This window comes from Mustelus asterias, chromosome 15 (genome assembly GCF_964213995.1).
Source record: "Mustelus asterias chromosome 15, sMusAst1.hap1.1, whole genome shotgun sequence".
Lineage (NCBI taxonomy): Eukaryota > Metazoa > Chordata > Chondrichthyes > Carcharhiniformes > Triakidae > Mustelus > Mustelus asterias.
The window spans coordinates 30,768,315-30,784,850 of record NC_135815.1 but is presented as its reverse complement, the minus strand read 5'-3'; the positions used below and the strand labels follow the sequence as shown (position 1 = coordinate 30,784,850).

The 16,536-nt window shown below is 44.4% G+C and overlaps 1 protein-coding gene across 1 annotated transcript in view; it reads right to left on the bottom strand.

Moving 5' to 3' along the window:
• Window positions 1-16,536, bottom strand: part of LOC144504435 (uncharacterized) — a 92,371-nt gene that overhangs the window by 28,596 nt on the left and 47,239 nt on the right. The window lies entirely within an intron of this gene.

The window sequence follows — 16,536 nt, the reverse complement described above, 5'->3', positions numbered from 1 at the left end:
GGAAAGGTTGTGGGGTCAAATTGTACCCTGTACCAGGGCACGGAAAGATATAACCTCAGTGCCTCAGGGAGGGGCTTATCATCCGGATTTTCTGTACCAGATAGGTCTCCAAAAGCCCTTGCTGTGAGCATGAATGCTCAAATTAACAGTTGGTTAACAAGATCAGGTTCGGAATTGCTGCCCTGACCAGCAAAATGGTATATTGACACATAAGAGGCAATTTTCTATGGCTCCTTCGAAGACAAAGGCCTTACTAGATGTGCTAATCAAATTGGAGAGAGAATTATTGACCCAATTCCCCAACACGCACACAATTCTGTGTATGCTCCATGCTGGCAACAGTTGCATGCAAAATGGCCCCCTTTGCTGTCAAGTCTTAAACATGAGCAATAGTTACTCGGCTGAAATACTGCAGGCCAATAGCTGTCACATGTGGAGCCATCCCACAACAAGAATCCGAAGAGGGGAGAAAACTTGGCAAAGTAAGGAAAGAAGTGAGAGTATGATTGGATGTGGGAGTCTGAGAACAGAATGTCCTTCAATACACATGCAAACTAAATTGACGCAACAGAATCCGATATGGGAGCACAGCACCGTGTGTTCCAATCGTACAGCAGTTATTTTTAAGGAGGATTCCTCAATGTTTGGGCAATCAGACATCAGAATTGTTACTGTACTGACTTGGAAGCAAATGTCCAGCAAAATTTAGCTGTGCCACAAGTAAGTGTCACTCTTGCAAAAGTATTCCATAACGCTTCTTACTTCGTTTTGGCATCTCTGTCTCTTTGAGAACAGTAGTGTTACTGAGCTGAATGCTCTTCACCCGTTCTGTGCTTCCTGCCTCAAGTTTAATTTTTAATTTTGATTTTTGACTTTTTGATTTTGATATATTATTGTCACATGTATTGGGATACAGTATTGTTTCTTGCGCACTACACAGACAAAACATACCGTTCATAGAGTAAATAGGGGAGAAGGAAAGGAGAGGGTGCAGAATATAGTGTTACAGTCATAGCCAGGGTGCAGAAAAAGATCAACTTAATATTTGGTAGGCCATTCAAAAGTCTGATGGCAGTGGGTAGAAATTTTGTTCTTGAGTCGATTGTTTCGTGATCTCAGACTTTTGTTTTTTTTTCCCCAGCGGAAGAAGGTGGAAGAGAGAATGTCCGGGGTGCATGGGGTCCTTGATTATAGCGGCTGCTTTTCCGAGGCAGCAGGAATGTAGATGGATTCAATGGATGGGAGGCTGGTTTGCATGATGGTCTGGGCTATGTTCACAACCCTTTGCAGTTTCTTGCGGTCTTGGTCAGAGCAGGAGCCATACCAAGCTGTGATACATCCGGAAAGGATGCTTTCTATGGTGCATCTGTAAAAATTGGTGAGAGTTCTTAGCCTACTTAGAAAGTGGCGGCGTTGGCGGGCTTTCTTAACTATAGCGTCAGCATGGAGTGACCAGGACAAGTTGTTGGTGATCTGGACACCTGGAACCTTGAAGCTCTTAACCATTTCCTTTTCATCACTGATGTAGACAGGGGCATTTCCTTCACTACACTTCCTGAAGTCGATGATTATCTCCTTCGTTTTACTGACCCTGAGGGAGAGATTATTGTCACTCACCATTTCACCAGATTCTCTGGGTGGAATTTTCCCATTCTGCCCACCACGGGAATCATAGCAGGTGGGGCGGCGGAGCATGCAAAGGTCCATTGACCTCAGGTGGGATTTTCCAGTCCTGGGGCGAGCTCGACCATAAAATCCCACCCTCCATCTCCTTCCTGTACTCCGTCTTGTCATTATTTGAGATCCGACCCACTACACTGGTGTCATCAGCAAACTTGAAAATGGAGACATCACTCCATATTGCAAACTAAATGACATCCATTTTGCAAATATGACCTAAACTTTTCAAATCAATTTGGGAAATAGCTAGTTACATAATAATCAACTGCAGTCAGTACTGTGTTCAGACAGTTTCACGGTTTCTTGAGTTTGTCTGAACATTGGTTAGGGGAACGGTAACATAACTGGTTAAGGTTTATGCTCCTGAGCTCCCTGTGCATCAAGTTTACATGATCACACTTAACTATGACAGCATCCAAAGACATATAGGTCAGAATTCTCCAGCTGTTCACACCGGTGGGATTCTCTGGCATGGGGTGACATCAATGGAAACTTCCAGTGACAGCGGTGGAACCAGAGAATTGTGCCACTAACGAACAACGCGCTACCTCCTGCTGGAGGGAAACACACGGCTGGAAGGCCAGAAAATCTCACCAATGCACGGGCCTTAGCTCAACATCAAAAGACCACTTGGGCACCACAGGATGACTGCCACCTCTGGGTCTAGTCAATGCGTTCAGGAGAGAAGGAAGGAAATTTGGTTGATAAATTTGAAAGACCAAGACTCCTGAGTTTAGAATGAATACCATTCATTGATTTTGAGGTCATCTGTTCAGAGTAAGCACAGCGCAAGAACAAATTGAGCAGGTGCTAAAAGGGGTGGGAAAGTTCTGTGACGGTAAAACAAATTATGTATACCTTTGTGTTTAAGGAGATTAATTTAAACCCAAAAAAATCCAACGCTCTTACGCAACAACTGCTCTTGGAACATTTAATTGGTGGTTGCAGTCAGAAACATGAATATGTAAGAAAAATATAATTGGGATGGTTCACAGATTCACTCATGCTCAATCCTGCCTCCCTTTCCAGGAAAGGAAACAAGCAAATGCCAGAAAGAAACACGTTACCTCCAATTGTTGGCAAGTGGCACCAAGTCAAACCAGCAAGACTGCTCGTCAATATTAGTAAAGCCCAATGACCCAGAAATTAGAGTGCCTCAGAGAACAATCCCCGTGTCAAGATGGTGAGTAAAACAAAGACGGATGTGATCTTTAGACCGAAGAGGGTGTATGCGATCCGATTGAGAAGCAGTTGTGGTGGCGAGGAGGTGGTGATTAGGGTTGCGAGCAATGAGTGGGAGAGGCCCATGTTCTTTCAATATGGCGTCCCAACCCTCCTCCCATGTTGATTGCTGTCATTATGCCTTTGAAAACCCAACCGCCTCCTGGAGACCAAGGTCAAATGAGTTTTTGCAATGCTGATTCCCACATCGTCCTCACAACCATGCCAGGAAACCCAATGTACCAATATATTTTCCCACAAGCAATGTGAGATCCAAATGAATTGACTTCACAAATTATGAGTGCCAAATTATGAAAAGTAGCACTTACAAAAGAAGGGAAATTAAGTACAAAATATTCTGGAACTCAGCAACCTTATTTTCTCTTGCGATTTTCATGCTTTTGTTCACTTTAGTGAGGCAAATGTCAGATGATTCCAGATAGCTGTAAGTGAGTTTGGAACAAGAATGCATTCCTGCTTGACTTGGAATTATTGATCAATCCTATTTTGAAAATATTGGCAAAATTGAGTGTTTCAGATGAAATGGCCCCATTTAAAGCAAGGAGGGACGTTTCAATCAACAAATATTATCCCCGTTGACCAAATCGAACTCTAGACAATCCTGAGCCCTGGCTACTCGCCCAGAACACTTCCATTATCAAAGATGTGGCAGAGAAGCCTCTAGAACGTAAAGAGTCAGGACTGCATGGCTGCTTTAAAAAAAACAAGTATGTTTACTGCTACAGGCAATGTGCAACACATCATGTGGTGAGGGTTGGTACCCAATCCTGGCAGCACTCCACTGATACAGTTTTACAATTTTTTGCAAAAACATGCAGTGCAAATAAACAACACTTATGCGCACTTCTGAAAGAAAAGTATTTTTTTTAAACACTTAAAACCACTCCTGAATTTCAATGCCAGTAATTTCTAAATTGGGATGAAAATGTAATACATCCTGAGGCTGTTTTTTTTCCTTGCTGCTTCTAAAACATTTATTTGTAGTTACGATTGATTAATTATAATCCATTATGACACCCTAAAGGCTTTCCTTACAGAAAGGCAAAGGTGTGTCCAGGATAAAAGATTTGTTTTTCAAGGGCTTGTCTGTGAATAGATTAATCGTTATCAAATGTGAGCCACTTGCCTGAGAACCTTGGTTTAAGTTTAAAGTTGATTTATTAGTGTCACAAGTAGACTTACATTAACACTACAATGAAGTTACTGTGAAAATCCTCGAGATTTTCAGAATTTTCAGGTGAAAGAGGCTATACAATGTAAATAGATCTAATAAATGTTTTGCTCCTTTTTTAGCCTTAATTTTTATCCTCCACTGTCGTTAGGTCAAAATCTTGGAACACCCTCCATTAAGTTGATCTTTCTCTACATCCTAACTATGACTGCAACACTACATTCTGCACCCTCTCCTTTCCTCCTCCTCTATGTACTCTATGAACGGTATGCTTTGTCTGTATAACCCGCAAGAAACACTACTTTTCACTTTTTCCAATACATCTGACAATAATAAATCAAATCAAATCAAAAACACAGCACTGTGGGTGAGCCTACACTACATGGACGCCAGCAGTTCAAGAAGGCAACTCACCAACACCTTCTCAAGGGCAATTAGGAATGTGCAATAAAAATGCTAGCCTGGCTAGCGAGGCTCAAGTCCTGTGAAAGAATAAATAAAATTTTCCAGTGACTGCAATTACTTTTGCTCTTGCCTAGTACTGCTTTATTAAAGAGTAGGAGGAGCATGGGTCCACTGTGTAGTTTTTTAACATCATAGGTAAGCAGCTGTGACTCTGCCTAAAGAAATATGTTCCTTTAAATACTGTTTTCTGAAATAATGAATGCTCCTTTGAAGATTCATGTGAAGCTTAGTTCCCCAGCTTTAATTTCGCCCGTAACTCTTTCTTTTCTAATTCGCAGAGCTTGCCTTGATTGAAGAGGGATTCTGAGTGCTGCAGAGTAAAGTCTTCCTGCCCCTGAAGCAGATGCAGAAACAGTGGCAGAGGGGCTAAAGTCTCAATCTCTGATTAGTGTTGTTGCATTGAGGGAGTCACTTTCTGCGGGTTCAATGCGGTGGACAATCCATTGCCACGTCCTGGCTCCAGATTACAAAGATCTGTGTAGTACTATCTCTTCATGTATTTCCTTCCACGAAACCATTGGATAAAATTACACTGACACCAAATGTCCCCTAAAATGACCTCCAAGGAAAGCGTCTTACTTCATGTACTAGTTCAGGTGAGTTTTGGAGGCCATCCGACTGTGAGAATCGCAGTTGAACTCTGCCATATTTTTTCTAATATTTACACATTTGCATTCCCAGCGTGGATCACTGGATAGAAAAAGAAGCTGCAATTCTGACAGATTTAATTATCCTTGGGATTCACAGGTCAAAAGAACAGAATGTTTGCTTCATTAGTACCCTAACCAATGGAGTCACAATCTTCCTACTCTATGTTCCTGTATCTTATGGTCTTCTGGTCTTATATTGTGATACAAATGGCGGCCCGGTGGCACAGTGGTTAGCACTGCTGCCTCACAGCGACAAGGACTTGGGTTCGATTCTAGCCTGAGGTGACTGTCTGTGTGGAGTTTGCACGTTCTCCCCGTGTCTGGGTTTTCTCTGGGTGCTCCGGTTTCCTCCCACACACCAAAGGTGTGCAGGTTAGGCTGATTGGCCATGCTAAATTGCCCCTTCGTGTCAGGGGGATTAGTGGGGTAAATACATGGGGTTTCGGGATTAGGGCCTGGGTGGAATTGTTGTCGATGCAGACTCGATGGGTCAAGTGGCCTCCTTCTGCACTGTAAGGATTCTATGATTCAATGAAATGCTTAAAACTTCCTGGGTGGAATTTTCCCATCCCACCCACCTGCCACGGGAATCATAGCAGGTGGGACAGAAAATTTGGTGGACCATGCAAAGTCCGTTAACCCTGGGCAGGAATTTCCAGCTTTGGAGTGAGCGCAGCCGGAAAATCCCACCCTTTGTTTTTTCTTTGATTGATTTAATGGAGGTGAGTGGGTTAACTTTTATTAATCATTGGACACTGCTGTCATCAGCAATAGCAATTAAAGAATAAAACAGTTTGAAGAAACAAGAAACATCATGAATTATTTCCAAACTTTTGGACTGATTTTCCCACCCAACATGTTGGGAAATGTACAGTTGGTAGAATCCCACGGGTTTGGGCCTATTTAAGGTTCCTGTATGATGTTCAGGAATTTCCTCTAAAGTGAGGGAAGGGGTAATGGGTGGCAGAATGCTTGAAGCAGGAACTGGCATCCCTTGCCCTCCCAATTCATTTACCACCAATCCACACCTCCTGCACTGGGAAGGTGCCCAGGAGGCAGCGAGAATGCCCTGAAGCCTTTAGCTACATTGCAACACTGTTGTGTTTGTGCACCTACTACCAGATGCAAAGACCTACCAAGGGGCCAGCCTGTGCCTGGAGCGTGTTATGCCTTTGGTTAAAAATCTGCATATGTGGCACAATAGTTGTGCTCAGCTGAACTGTCATCTCAGTGCCAGAAGAGAGAAATAGTACTCTTTGTAATTTGGTCACATGCAGACTGCAACAGTTCAAGAAGGCAGCTCAGCACCATCCTCACAACGGCAATTGGAGATGGGCAGTAAATGTTGACCTAGCCAGCGATGCCCATATCCCATAAATGAATAAATAACAAAACCTGGCATTCTACAAAATATAACTCATTAATAAGCATGCCATTTACATTTTTGCTGAGAAAAGAGACATGCCGTTGAATTTTTCCAACTTGCACTCATCAGGACAGATGCAAGAAGACCAAATTTCAAAGGGAACAGGCATTTGTACTGTATGAGAAAAGTGTGGTGCATGGTTTGCAAATGGATTCTGATCAAGGCATCACCATGGAGAATGCACCAGGCAACAGTCCAAAGATGTGCAAGTTAAGTGGATTGGCCATGCTAAAATTGCCTTGAGAGTCCAAAGATGTGTAGGTTCAGTTGATTAGCCATGGTAAATGCAAGGGGTTATGGTGTTAGGGCTGGGGTGGTGGGGGGAGGTGAGGTGGGCCTGGGTAAGATATTTTTCAGAGAGTTGGTGCAGACTTGATGGTCTGAATGGTCTACTTCTGTCATGTAGAGATTCTATTCTATGGTTATCCTCCAAGATTTTGTTTAAATTCAGTGAAAGGCAAGTCAACTCTGATTGGCTGAGCATTGCCATGAGGAATGCACCAGAGAATAGTTGTCCCCCATGCTTTTGTTCAATTGAAAAAAGATGCAATGCCTGGACATATTCTTTTTGGTTGCAGAGGCTAAGGTCCTGCCTATGAACATATGTAGCTTCTAACAAGTGTAAGCGAGCCACATTGCAAGATGAACTGACAATATTAAATTGGTTGTTAGTGTAATTCTTGGCACACTCGGGATTGTTCAGTAACTGTTGCCTAATCATGGAATCACATCGTGGTTCACTTCTTCCTATTTTTTCCAGTCTACTCCATCAATTTGTGACTCTCACTCCTGCGGTTAAGGCCCTTTGGAACAGCACTAAGTTCAAACGGTCCTGCTGAGTTTGGGTTTCCCACCTGCGTATAGAGCACTCTTTCCTCTTCTCCCACCAGCAAAAATTAGATCTGTTGTAAATGGAGGCATGTCTGCTGCATCCAGGTCTCAGCCGCCATTTTTAAAAATCCACAAAGCTTTCCCAACTGCATGGAAATCTGAGCCAATGTGTGCAAAAGTGGGAGATTTATGAGGCAAAGTTCTCGTGTAGCACTCAGCGTAATGAAGTTTGATGTAGAAAACAAACAAAAACGCAACTACATAAACCTACATATATCTACGGCATGGTGCTGCCTCATAGTGCCATGGATCTGGGTTCGATTCCTGGCTTGGATGACTGTGTGTGGAGTTTGCCCGTTCTCCCCGTGTCTGCATGAGTTTCCTCTGGGTGCTCCTGCACTCCAAAGAGGTTGATTGGCCATGCTAAATTGCCCTTAGTGTCAGGGCAACTAGCAGGGGAAATACGTGGGATTGCGGGGATGGGATTGTTGTCGGTGCAGGCTCAATGGGTCGAATGGCCTCTTTCTGCACTGCAGGGATTCTGTGATTTCTATGATATTTTTATATACAAAAATATGTCGATACAAATAACCTCACCCTCGCACAGAAATGCAAGGATGAATGGATAATGAACCAAAAGAGACATTAGAGGGCTGAGTAAAACTTGGTCAAAGAGTTTGACCTTGGAATACGATGACAGAATTGGCCATATGTTTCCCTTTATTAAATGGATATGATCAAAACAATCATTCAACAATTTACTTTCAATGATTTCACAAACCCTTCAAGTCATGGGGGTTGTAATGCCAGTTACATTAAAACGGATCCTATTTGGGGAGTGAATCCATTGGACTGAGACCAAATTAACATTATGTTCTGATACCCTTTGTATAGTCTTAACAGTGTACCTTTTTAAGGTGTTATTTTAAAAAGTGTTTATTTTGACTGCTTCCTCTGAGGCCCCCTGACATCATAGGCAATCCCAGCTGAGAGACGACAGATGACCTACATGTCTTCGCCAATGTTGCTTTTAACCGGTCAGTACATGTTGTGCTCTGTGGTGTTACTTTTTCCCCAGACACACAGCCCCTTCCCCTCAGAAAGTGCTTGGCCTTTATCTCCTTATAAAAGCACAGTGAGATCAGGAATTATGTGGGGAATTACTGGAATGAACCACTTTTACTGGGCAACACAACGTTACTCTAACAGCGAGTCTTAAAGCATTCTTGCTAAACTGCCGTAAATGCACAAAGTGAAATGAAATTCTGTGATATTCCCTGAGTCGCAGGTTTTGTGGAACACTCCAGAAGAAGAAACCTGTTTCAAAAAAAGTGTTAATAGATTTTCCATAATGGACTCATTCAGATGAATTTTTTTTGGGCAGAGGCTGTCAGGACCAAAAGTGCGAGGTGACCTTGTGGCAAGACCCTGAGTGGTGGCACTTTGCCATTGGCAGTCAATTCACAGGTCATCATTAGGGCTGCCATCAAACTGAGGTCAGCGGCCTGCCCACCAAGACCTGCCGGCACAGACAGAAAGTCAGAAGTTCGACAGCCTCTTCAGCACCATCACTGGAGCACCCATTACTGAGGCCGCAGCTCCAGGGAGAGGGCACTTCAATGCTGATGTGTCCTTGAAGCTGGTTAAGTTTCTTAGGGGAAGCCCTAAGGTCAGGTGGGCAGGCCCCTGTGACTGCGGGAGGATGGATTGGTAGTGGTTACAGTGGTGGTGCCTTGGGCGTGGTCATGGTTGCCAGGGAGAACCTTTGTGAGCCATGGAGTCCCCCCCCCCCCACCCTCCTCCATTGTGAGGTGGCCAGGGCTTACCAATATAGGAAAAATCCCTGTGAGGGCTTGAAATGGCCCAAAACTAGGCCATTTAATGGCTCAATTGTTCAGCTCATGAGTGGCCATGCTACTCAGGTTCCTGACTCTGACAATATGCCTTAGCAGTGGAAAGATGTCAAGTGCACCTCGTGACACCTTCACCTGCCATTTTGCCAATCCTCCCACCTTGCAGCCCATGTATTTGCTTGAGTAGCATGAATTCTAATCTCTTTGATCTTTCCTAGGTGTTGCCTGGAATGACTGACACAGAAGTTATCCATAACCCAACACTAATAAATCAAAGAATATTTTAATTTTGAGGTATGCTGTCAACCATGCTGCATTTTTGCCTCAAACATTCTTGATTTGATTTGATTTATTATTGTCACATGTCTTGGTATACTGTGAAAAGTATTGTTTCTTGCACGCTATACAGACAGAGCATACCGTTCATAGAGAAGGAAAGGAGAGAGTGCAGAATGTAGTGTTAGAGTCATAGCTAGGGTGGAGAGAAAGATCAACTTAATGCGAGGTAAGTCCATTCAAAAGTCTGATGGCAGCTGTTCTTGAGTCAGTTGGTATGTGGCCTCACACCTTTGTATCTTTCAGTGCTCGGCATGCTTTTAAAGCAATAATTGAGATTCAAAATTTACATACAGAATTTAAAAAACCCTTTACTTGGAACTATTTGCAAGATTGTAATCTGCCTCCATATCACAGCGGGCAGGAACAAAATGAGAAACTTCTTGTTACTTATGCTTCGGGTTACTTAGAGCCTGAGGTGGGTGCTATGTCATGTGCAGTTTGTGGTACGTGGAGTTGGGTGATAGATGTCAGCTTTGACTCGCTGATAACATTCGCACCTCTAAAGGTGATCGGTTCAAACACCAGCACCCGCCCAGAGACTTAACCACACAATCTAAACTTTGCAAATATGAGTGTTGCTTTGAAAATTGGAGTTTGCTTGTTACACAGGGGTATCATTAAGAATTTATAATTTTGTTAAAGAGTGAGTCTTTTCCCTTGACTTGCACGATCACATAGTTGGTGGATCACTAAACTCATAGGGTGGGATTTTCCCGTCCCACCCACCACTGGAATCGTAGCGGGCGGGACAAAAAATTTGGCGAACTACGCAAAGGTCCGCTGACCCTCGGGCAGGAATTTCCAGTCTTGGAGTGCATGCGGCCGGAAAATCCTGCCCATAGTGTAGTACGTCTGCTGTGATTCCACTGCGGCATGTTTAATGGGAAGCTTGGGAAGAAAGGATAGATACTGAGAGGAAATAAATAAAATTGGAGGAGGCTCGTGTGGAGCCCAAACACTGTTTGGGCTGCTTGACCTGTTTCTCTTGTGTACATCCCAAGTAATTCAGTTGTAACTTACGGTTTCTATGCTGCTGAACTCAACATGGAATGTTGACTGATACATCCTGATCCTCATTTTGGTCCCTGGTTTGAGGTGAATTAGCAGATCCCAACTGTGGTGATAGGAGGAGTGCTAGAATGGGCCTCTGTGTCGCTGTGTTAGTGTTCGTGTAGTGGGATCAAGTCAACAACTTTCGCAGAGCTGTCTCCCTGTCAGATTCCTGAAGCCTTGGCAAGCCCATCGAGAGAGGTGGGCACTGCTAAGGCAGCTCAGGGACCGAGAGGAGCTCTAATTTTGGAGTAATAAATTTACATTTGGAGGGGCCATGCCAGCAATAGCTCTTCTGGATGGCCTCTAGGGGCTAGAAGCTTGGCCTTCCCGCCTTCTGTGGCCCTTTCTTTGGGGGATGGAGCCTTCAGCTCCAATGGCCGCTCCCACTCCAAATGACCACTGGGTGACCACCTCCATGAAACTCCCCAGCAGGGAAAGAGAGGGTGCTCTGGGCTGAGAAAATCACGCTGGACAGGTCCTTTATTCCTTTAAAATGGCTGCCTGCCTGCATTTGGCAGGAAGTTGATTTGCATCCAGTTCTGCCGTTAGGGAAATTCCCTGGCAGCGAGCAAGGTTGTGTCAGGAAGCCGTCTTGACATCAATCTCCATTATTTTCATGCCTCCCTTCCCCCAGCCCGCCACCCCAGAACCGGGAAAAGCCTGTCCACTCTGAGCTGGCGAACGAAACAGTAACAGGATTTGAAGTATAAAGGAGAAACGAGAGTGCCGAATTGTCATGAACGACACTTTATTTCCCTCAGCAAACCAAATTCACCTGATCCCCTTTTTAATGGAAGACTGAATCAGGATTCCTACGATGCAGAAGGAGGCCATTCAGCCCATCAGGCCTGCGTAAGACCATAAGACATAGGAGCAGAATTAGGCCACTCGGCCCATCGAATCTGCTCCGCCACTCAATCATGGCTGATATTTTTCTCATCCCTATTCTCCTGCCTTTTCCCCATAACCCCTGATCCCCCTTATTGATCAAGAATCTATCTATCTCTGTCTTAAAGACACTCAATGATTTGGCCTCCACACTGACAGCAATCCCACCCAGGCCCTATCCCCGTAACCCCACGTATTTACTCAAATGGTCCCCCCTGACACTAAGGGGCAATTTACCATGGCCAATCCACCTAACCCACGCATCTTTGGAATGCACGGCAATGGGTCAATTCAATGGGTTATTTGGCACTGCGGAGGAGGATCCATTTATTTGTAAACACCAGTTCACGCCTTGAATTGACAGAAATATTTTCAAATTGCGGAACTGTAATTCTCAACAACAGTATCTATAGCCAGGTCTGAGAATCGCATTGCCTTTAATGGCATTTTTGTTTACTTTTCCCAGGGGGGTGGGGGCGGCGGGGGGGGGGGGGGGGGGGGGGGGGGGGTGGGGGGGGGGGGGGAATTACCCTAAAAGCAAGAAGCATGATAAAGATTTGAGCACTGTATATCGGAGGCTGGGCGTGTCGAGGTTTATAGAAGTTTACAATAACAGGAAACGAGAACCTGCTGAGCAAAGGACACCATGTTATAGAGAACAAGTTCTGATACAATCAGCAGCACATACAACATTGCAGAGCACAGGAAGTTACAGCTGCTGGTAACAGTGCTTTCAAAACACAATCCACTTAGCACCAGATGGTTCATTTAATAGAACTCCCCCCAACGAATCCCAACCTGCAACCGCCCCCCCCCCCGCCCCGCACCCCTGCCAACCACCCTCAGTTAACTCCGTTGATGTCACCACAAGGATCTTTAAATACTATTTTTCCATTCGACTGATTTTTCTCAGGAATTGAAATGCATTGAAGGAAAATTGTTCAATACATTTTCCAATCTCAAACAAGGTTTGATAATTATTTATTTCTATTGCGAAACTGAAGAGATCGGCCAAGGCACCCTAAAATTTGAGATGTGTAGGATAAAGTTTCTGAGTAAAGTTTTTAAAGTTTATTTAGTTGTCACAAGTAGGCTTACATTCACACTGCAATGAAGTTACTGTGAAAATCCCCTAGTCGCCACACTCTGGCGCTTGTTCAGGTACACTAAGGAAGAATTTAGCATGGCCAATTTACCTAACCTGGACATCTTTGGACCGTGGAAGGAAACCAGAGTACCTGGAGGAAACCCACACAGACACGAGGAGAATGTGCAAACTCCACACAGACAGTGACCCAAGCTGGGAATCAAATCTGGGTCCCTGGCGCTATGAGGCAGCAGTGTTAAGGGGCACAGGTATTAAGTGCCACTGTGCCGTGGGCATTGATTAGGTGGGTGTCCAGCTTGAGGTTTAGGGCTAGGTTTAATGGAGGCAACAGGAGTCTTAGCAGTTGGCTCGAGAACTGGTGGGAGCCTCGCATCCCCTCTTTTAGAATCGGCTCGCTGAACAGGCACTGAACAGGCCAGCTGCATGGCCTTCTCTCAGGATCAAGGACCCCGCTTGGTGTAGGATGGAGTTGGGGGGCTCTGCACTCAGCAGCACCACTGGGGAGGTGGTTGCTGCTGCCGGTGCTTGAATCAAAGGGGGTATCCAGGCACAGGTGAGTAATGGGAAGGGGTGGCTTTCAGCACTTGCCTCCCCCCCCCTTGCTTCCCAATGCGAGGTCTGTTGGTGCTTTTGAGCGAGTGACTCAATGCTTACTCTGCTCCCTGTATGGCGAGACCCATCATCCACTGCTGGGTTAATACCAGTCGCAGTACGATGAAGCCCTTAAGTGAAAATTAATTGGTCACTTAAGGATCTCAATTGGTGGTGGGGAATAAAGACCATCCACGCACAGACCATCCATTTTTCGCAGAGTGGCAGGAAAGTAACGTGGTCCCCACCCATCAACCTCATGCCTAATTAAATTCTCTCCGCCACCAACTCGCTGAGGCAGAGAACATTAAACCCTGCCCTTTATGCCTAAGAGCATTACTTCACAAATAGAAGGGGTGGGGATAGAGGAATATAGAAAAAGGGAAATGAGAGTAAAACAGAAGATCATTCTGTTCCACAGTTTCTAGTTCCAAACATCATCACACAGAGCATGTCTGTGTCTCTCCGTGATAAAGATAGGACATGATGAAAGAAAATGACAGATATTTGTACTTGCCGCTGTGCCAATTGTTCTATCTGGACAAACTGATAAAGCCAATCAGTTGGAATTTCTATGGAATTCCCCTAATCTCTTGCCATAATCTGGGTAGAAAATTGGTGGAACCTCCAGAGTTCAATGCTTAAAGCATTTTAAAATGTCTGTTTACACAGTGAATGTGGTAAATTAACATAGCAAGGACACCGCTCATCTTCCATCGAAGTTCTGGCAGGAGGGTGGGAGAACTCTACTGCAATCTCTTTGTTGCTTAGTTGACGTGGCTCAGTGGAGGCATTTTCACTTCTGGGGCGGCATGGTAGCACAATGGTTAGCACTGCTGCCTCACAGTGCAAGGGACCCGGGTTCGATTCCGGGTCACTGTCCGTGTGGAGTCTGCAAGTTCTCCCCGTGTCTGCGTGGGTTTCCTCCGGGTGCTCCGGTTTCCTCCCACAGTCCGAAAGATGCGCTGGATAGGTGCATTGGCCATGCTAAATTCTCCCTCAGTGTACCCGAACAGGCGCCGGAGTGTGGTGACTTGGAGATTTTCACAGTAACTTCATTGCAGTATGAATGTAAGCCTACTTGTGACACTAATAAATAAAACTTGAATAAAACTTCTGAGTCAGCAGGTTTCCAGATCTCCTTCAGAAGCTTCAGTGCAAAACTTAGGCTGACACACCGGTGTCGTACTGAGGGAGTGCTGTACCGTTAGATTTGCCTTCTATTGGGTAAGATATTAAATTTGATGCCTTGCCCTCTCTTTCAGTTGAGTGTAAAAGATGCTGTAGAAAATTTGAAGAAGAACAACAGCAAGTTCTTTCAGCGTCTTGGCCAACATTTATTCCTCATGCAACACCTTCAACAGATGTAGAAACAGAAAATGCAGGAAATACTCAGCGGCTCTGGCAGCATCTGTGAGAGAGATACAGAACTAACGTTTTGGCCTGTGACCTTTCAGCACCTGAAATAGAGTATGTGCACACATTAGCTGCATTGCAACAGCATCTACACTTTAAAAGTACTTCATTGCTTTGAGATGTTCTGAGGTTGTGAAAGGTGCTTTATAACTGCAAGTTTGAATCATGGAATCTACAGTGCAGGAGGAGGCCATTCGGCCCATTGAGTCTGCACTGACCACAATCTCACCCAGGCCCTATCCCCATAATCCCATGCATTTAACCTAGCTAGTCCCCCTGACACAATGGGACAATTTAGCATGGCTAATCCGCCCAACATGCACATCTTTGGAGTGCGGGAAGAAACTGGAGCACCCGGAGGAAACACACGCAGACACGGGGCGAACGTGCAAACTCCACACAGACAGTGACCCAAGCTGGGAATCGAACCCGGGTCCCTGGTGCTGTGAGGCAGCAGTGCTAACCACTGTGCTACCATGCCGCCACTTTCTTTCTCGTTAAAATCGGGTTGACAGTCTGTTTCAAAGTAGCTGATTTTTGCTTGACCAGTTTTGTGCCCACAGCAATTGTGTGGATCGCTTTCCATGTGGTGGAGTTTGTGGGTTTGAGTGAAGAAGCATTGTCAAGCTGTTGAAATGGATGGAGATATTAGACACTGCAGTCACGGTGCACCAACAGTGGAAGGACTGGATATTTAAGTTAACACTTACAGACCTCCTGATTTTCATTACTGCAAAATAATCATTGCTTTCAAAAGGTAATAAATCATTAAAATGCTTTGAGGCATTTTGACATGATAAGACACTTAAAATACAAGTATTATTGAAATAACTCCTCATAGGCCGGTGTCCCTTCACCCGATTCCCTTTGTTTACAAACTTATCTCCATTCATTAGAGTGCTTCGGGTACAAAGTCGGAATCTGGAGTGCCAGTGGACCTGATATATATGAATATATATCATTCCTCAATCTATACACAGGTGAGACTCTCTGATTTGGCAAGCAATCAGTAACTCAATCAGGGAGCTCATACTCCAAGAAGCCCACCTCATGGGCCTCATTGAGGGCATTACAATTATCATGCATGATCAATGTGTTGTGCTTTAATGTAGTCTTCCTTATTTTTGAATGGGCTAATGGGTAACTACAGCTTGTATTGTTTATTTAAATTAGATAAATTTTCCAAAACCCACCCCCCCTCCCCCTCCCCAATGGGAATCATACTTTAGTTAGTCGAGGGATGAAGGGATATGGGGAGCGGGCAGGAAGTTTAAGTTTAAAGTTATTTATTAGCATCACAAGTAGCCTTACATTAACACTGTAATGAAGTTACTGTGAAAATCCCCTAGTCGCCATAATCCAGCACCTGTTTGAGTACACTGAGGGAGAATTTAGCACCTAACCAGCACGTCTTTTGGACTGGGGTGGAGAAGAGGTTGAGATGAGATCGGCCATGGTTTTATTAAATGGCGGAGTAGGCTCAAGGGGCTGAATGGCCAACTCCTACTCATTGTTCTTAAGTTCCTTTGTTCAAATGACCTCATAAGAATAGTCAGAATGGGTTTACAATGAATGACTTAAGACTCATGAAGCTAGTGGCATTTTGTCATGAGATAACTCACTTAATGGATGAGGGCTATCTGCTGGCTACAATTCATTTGTGTTCTTAAAGGCATTTCATAAAGTTCTACACATCACATATGGTTTACAAAGAAGACTGAGGCAAATAGAGTTAATGGGAAATTAATTAACTGATTGACAATTGGTTTGTCAGTGAGCATCAAAAAGTAACAGGACAGACATATCCAGTTTTTAAAAAAATG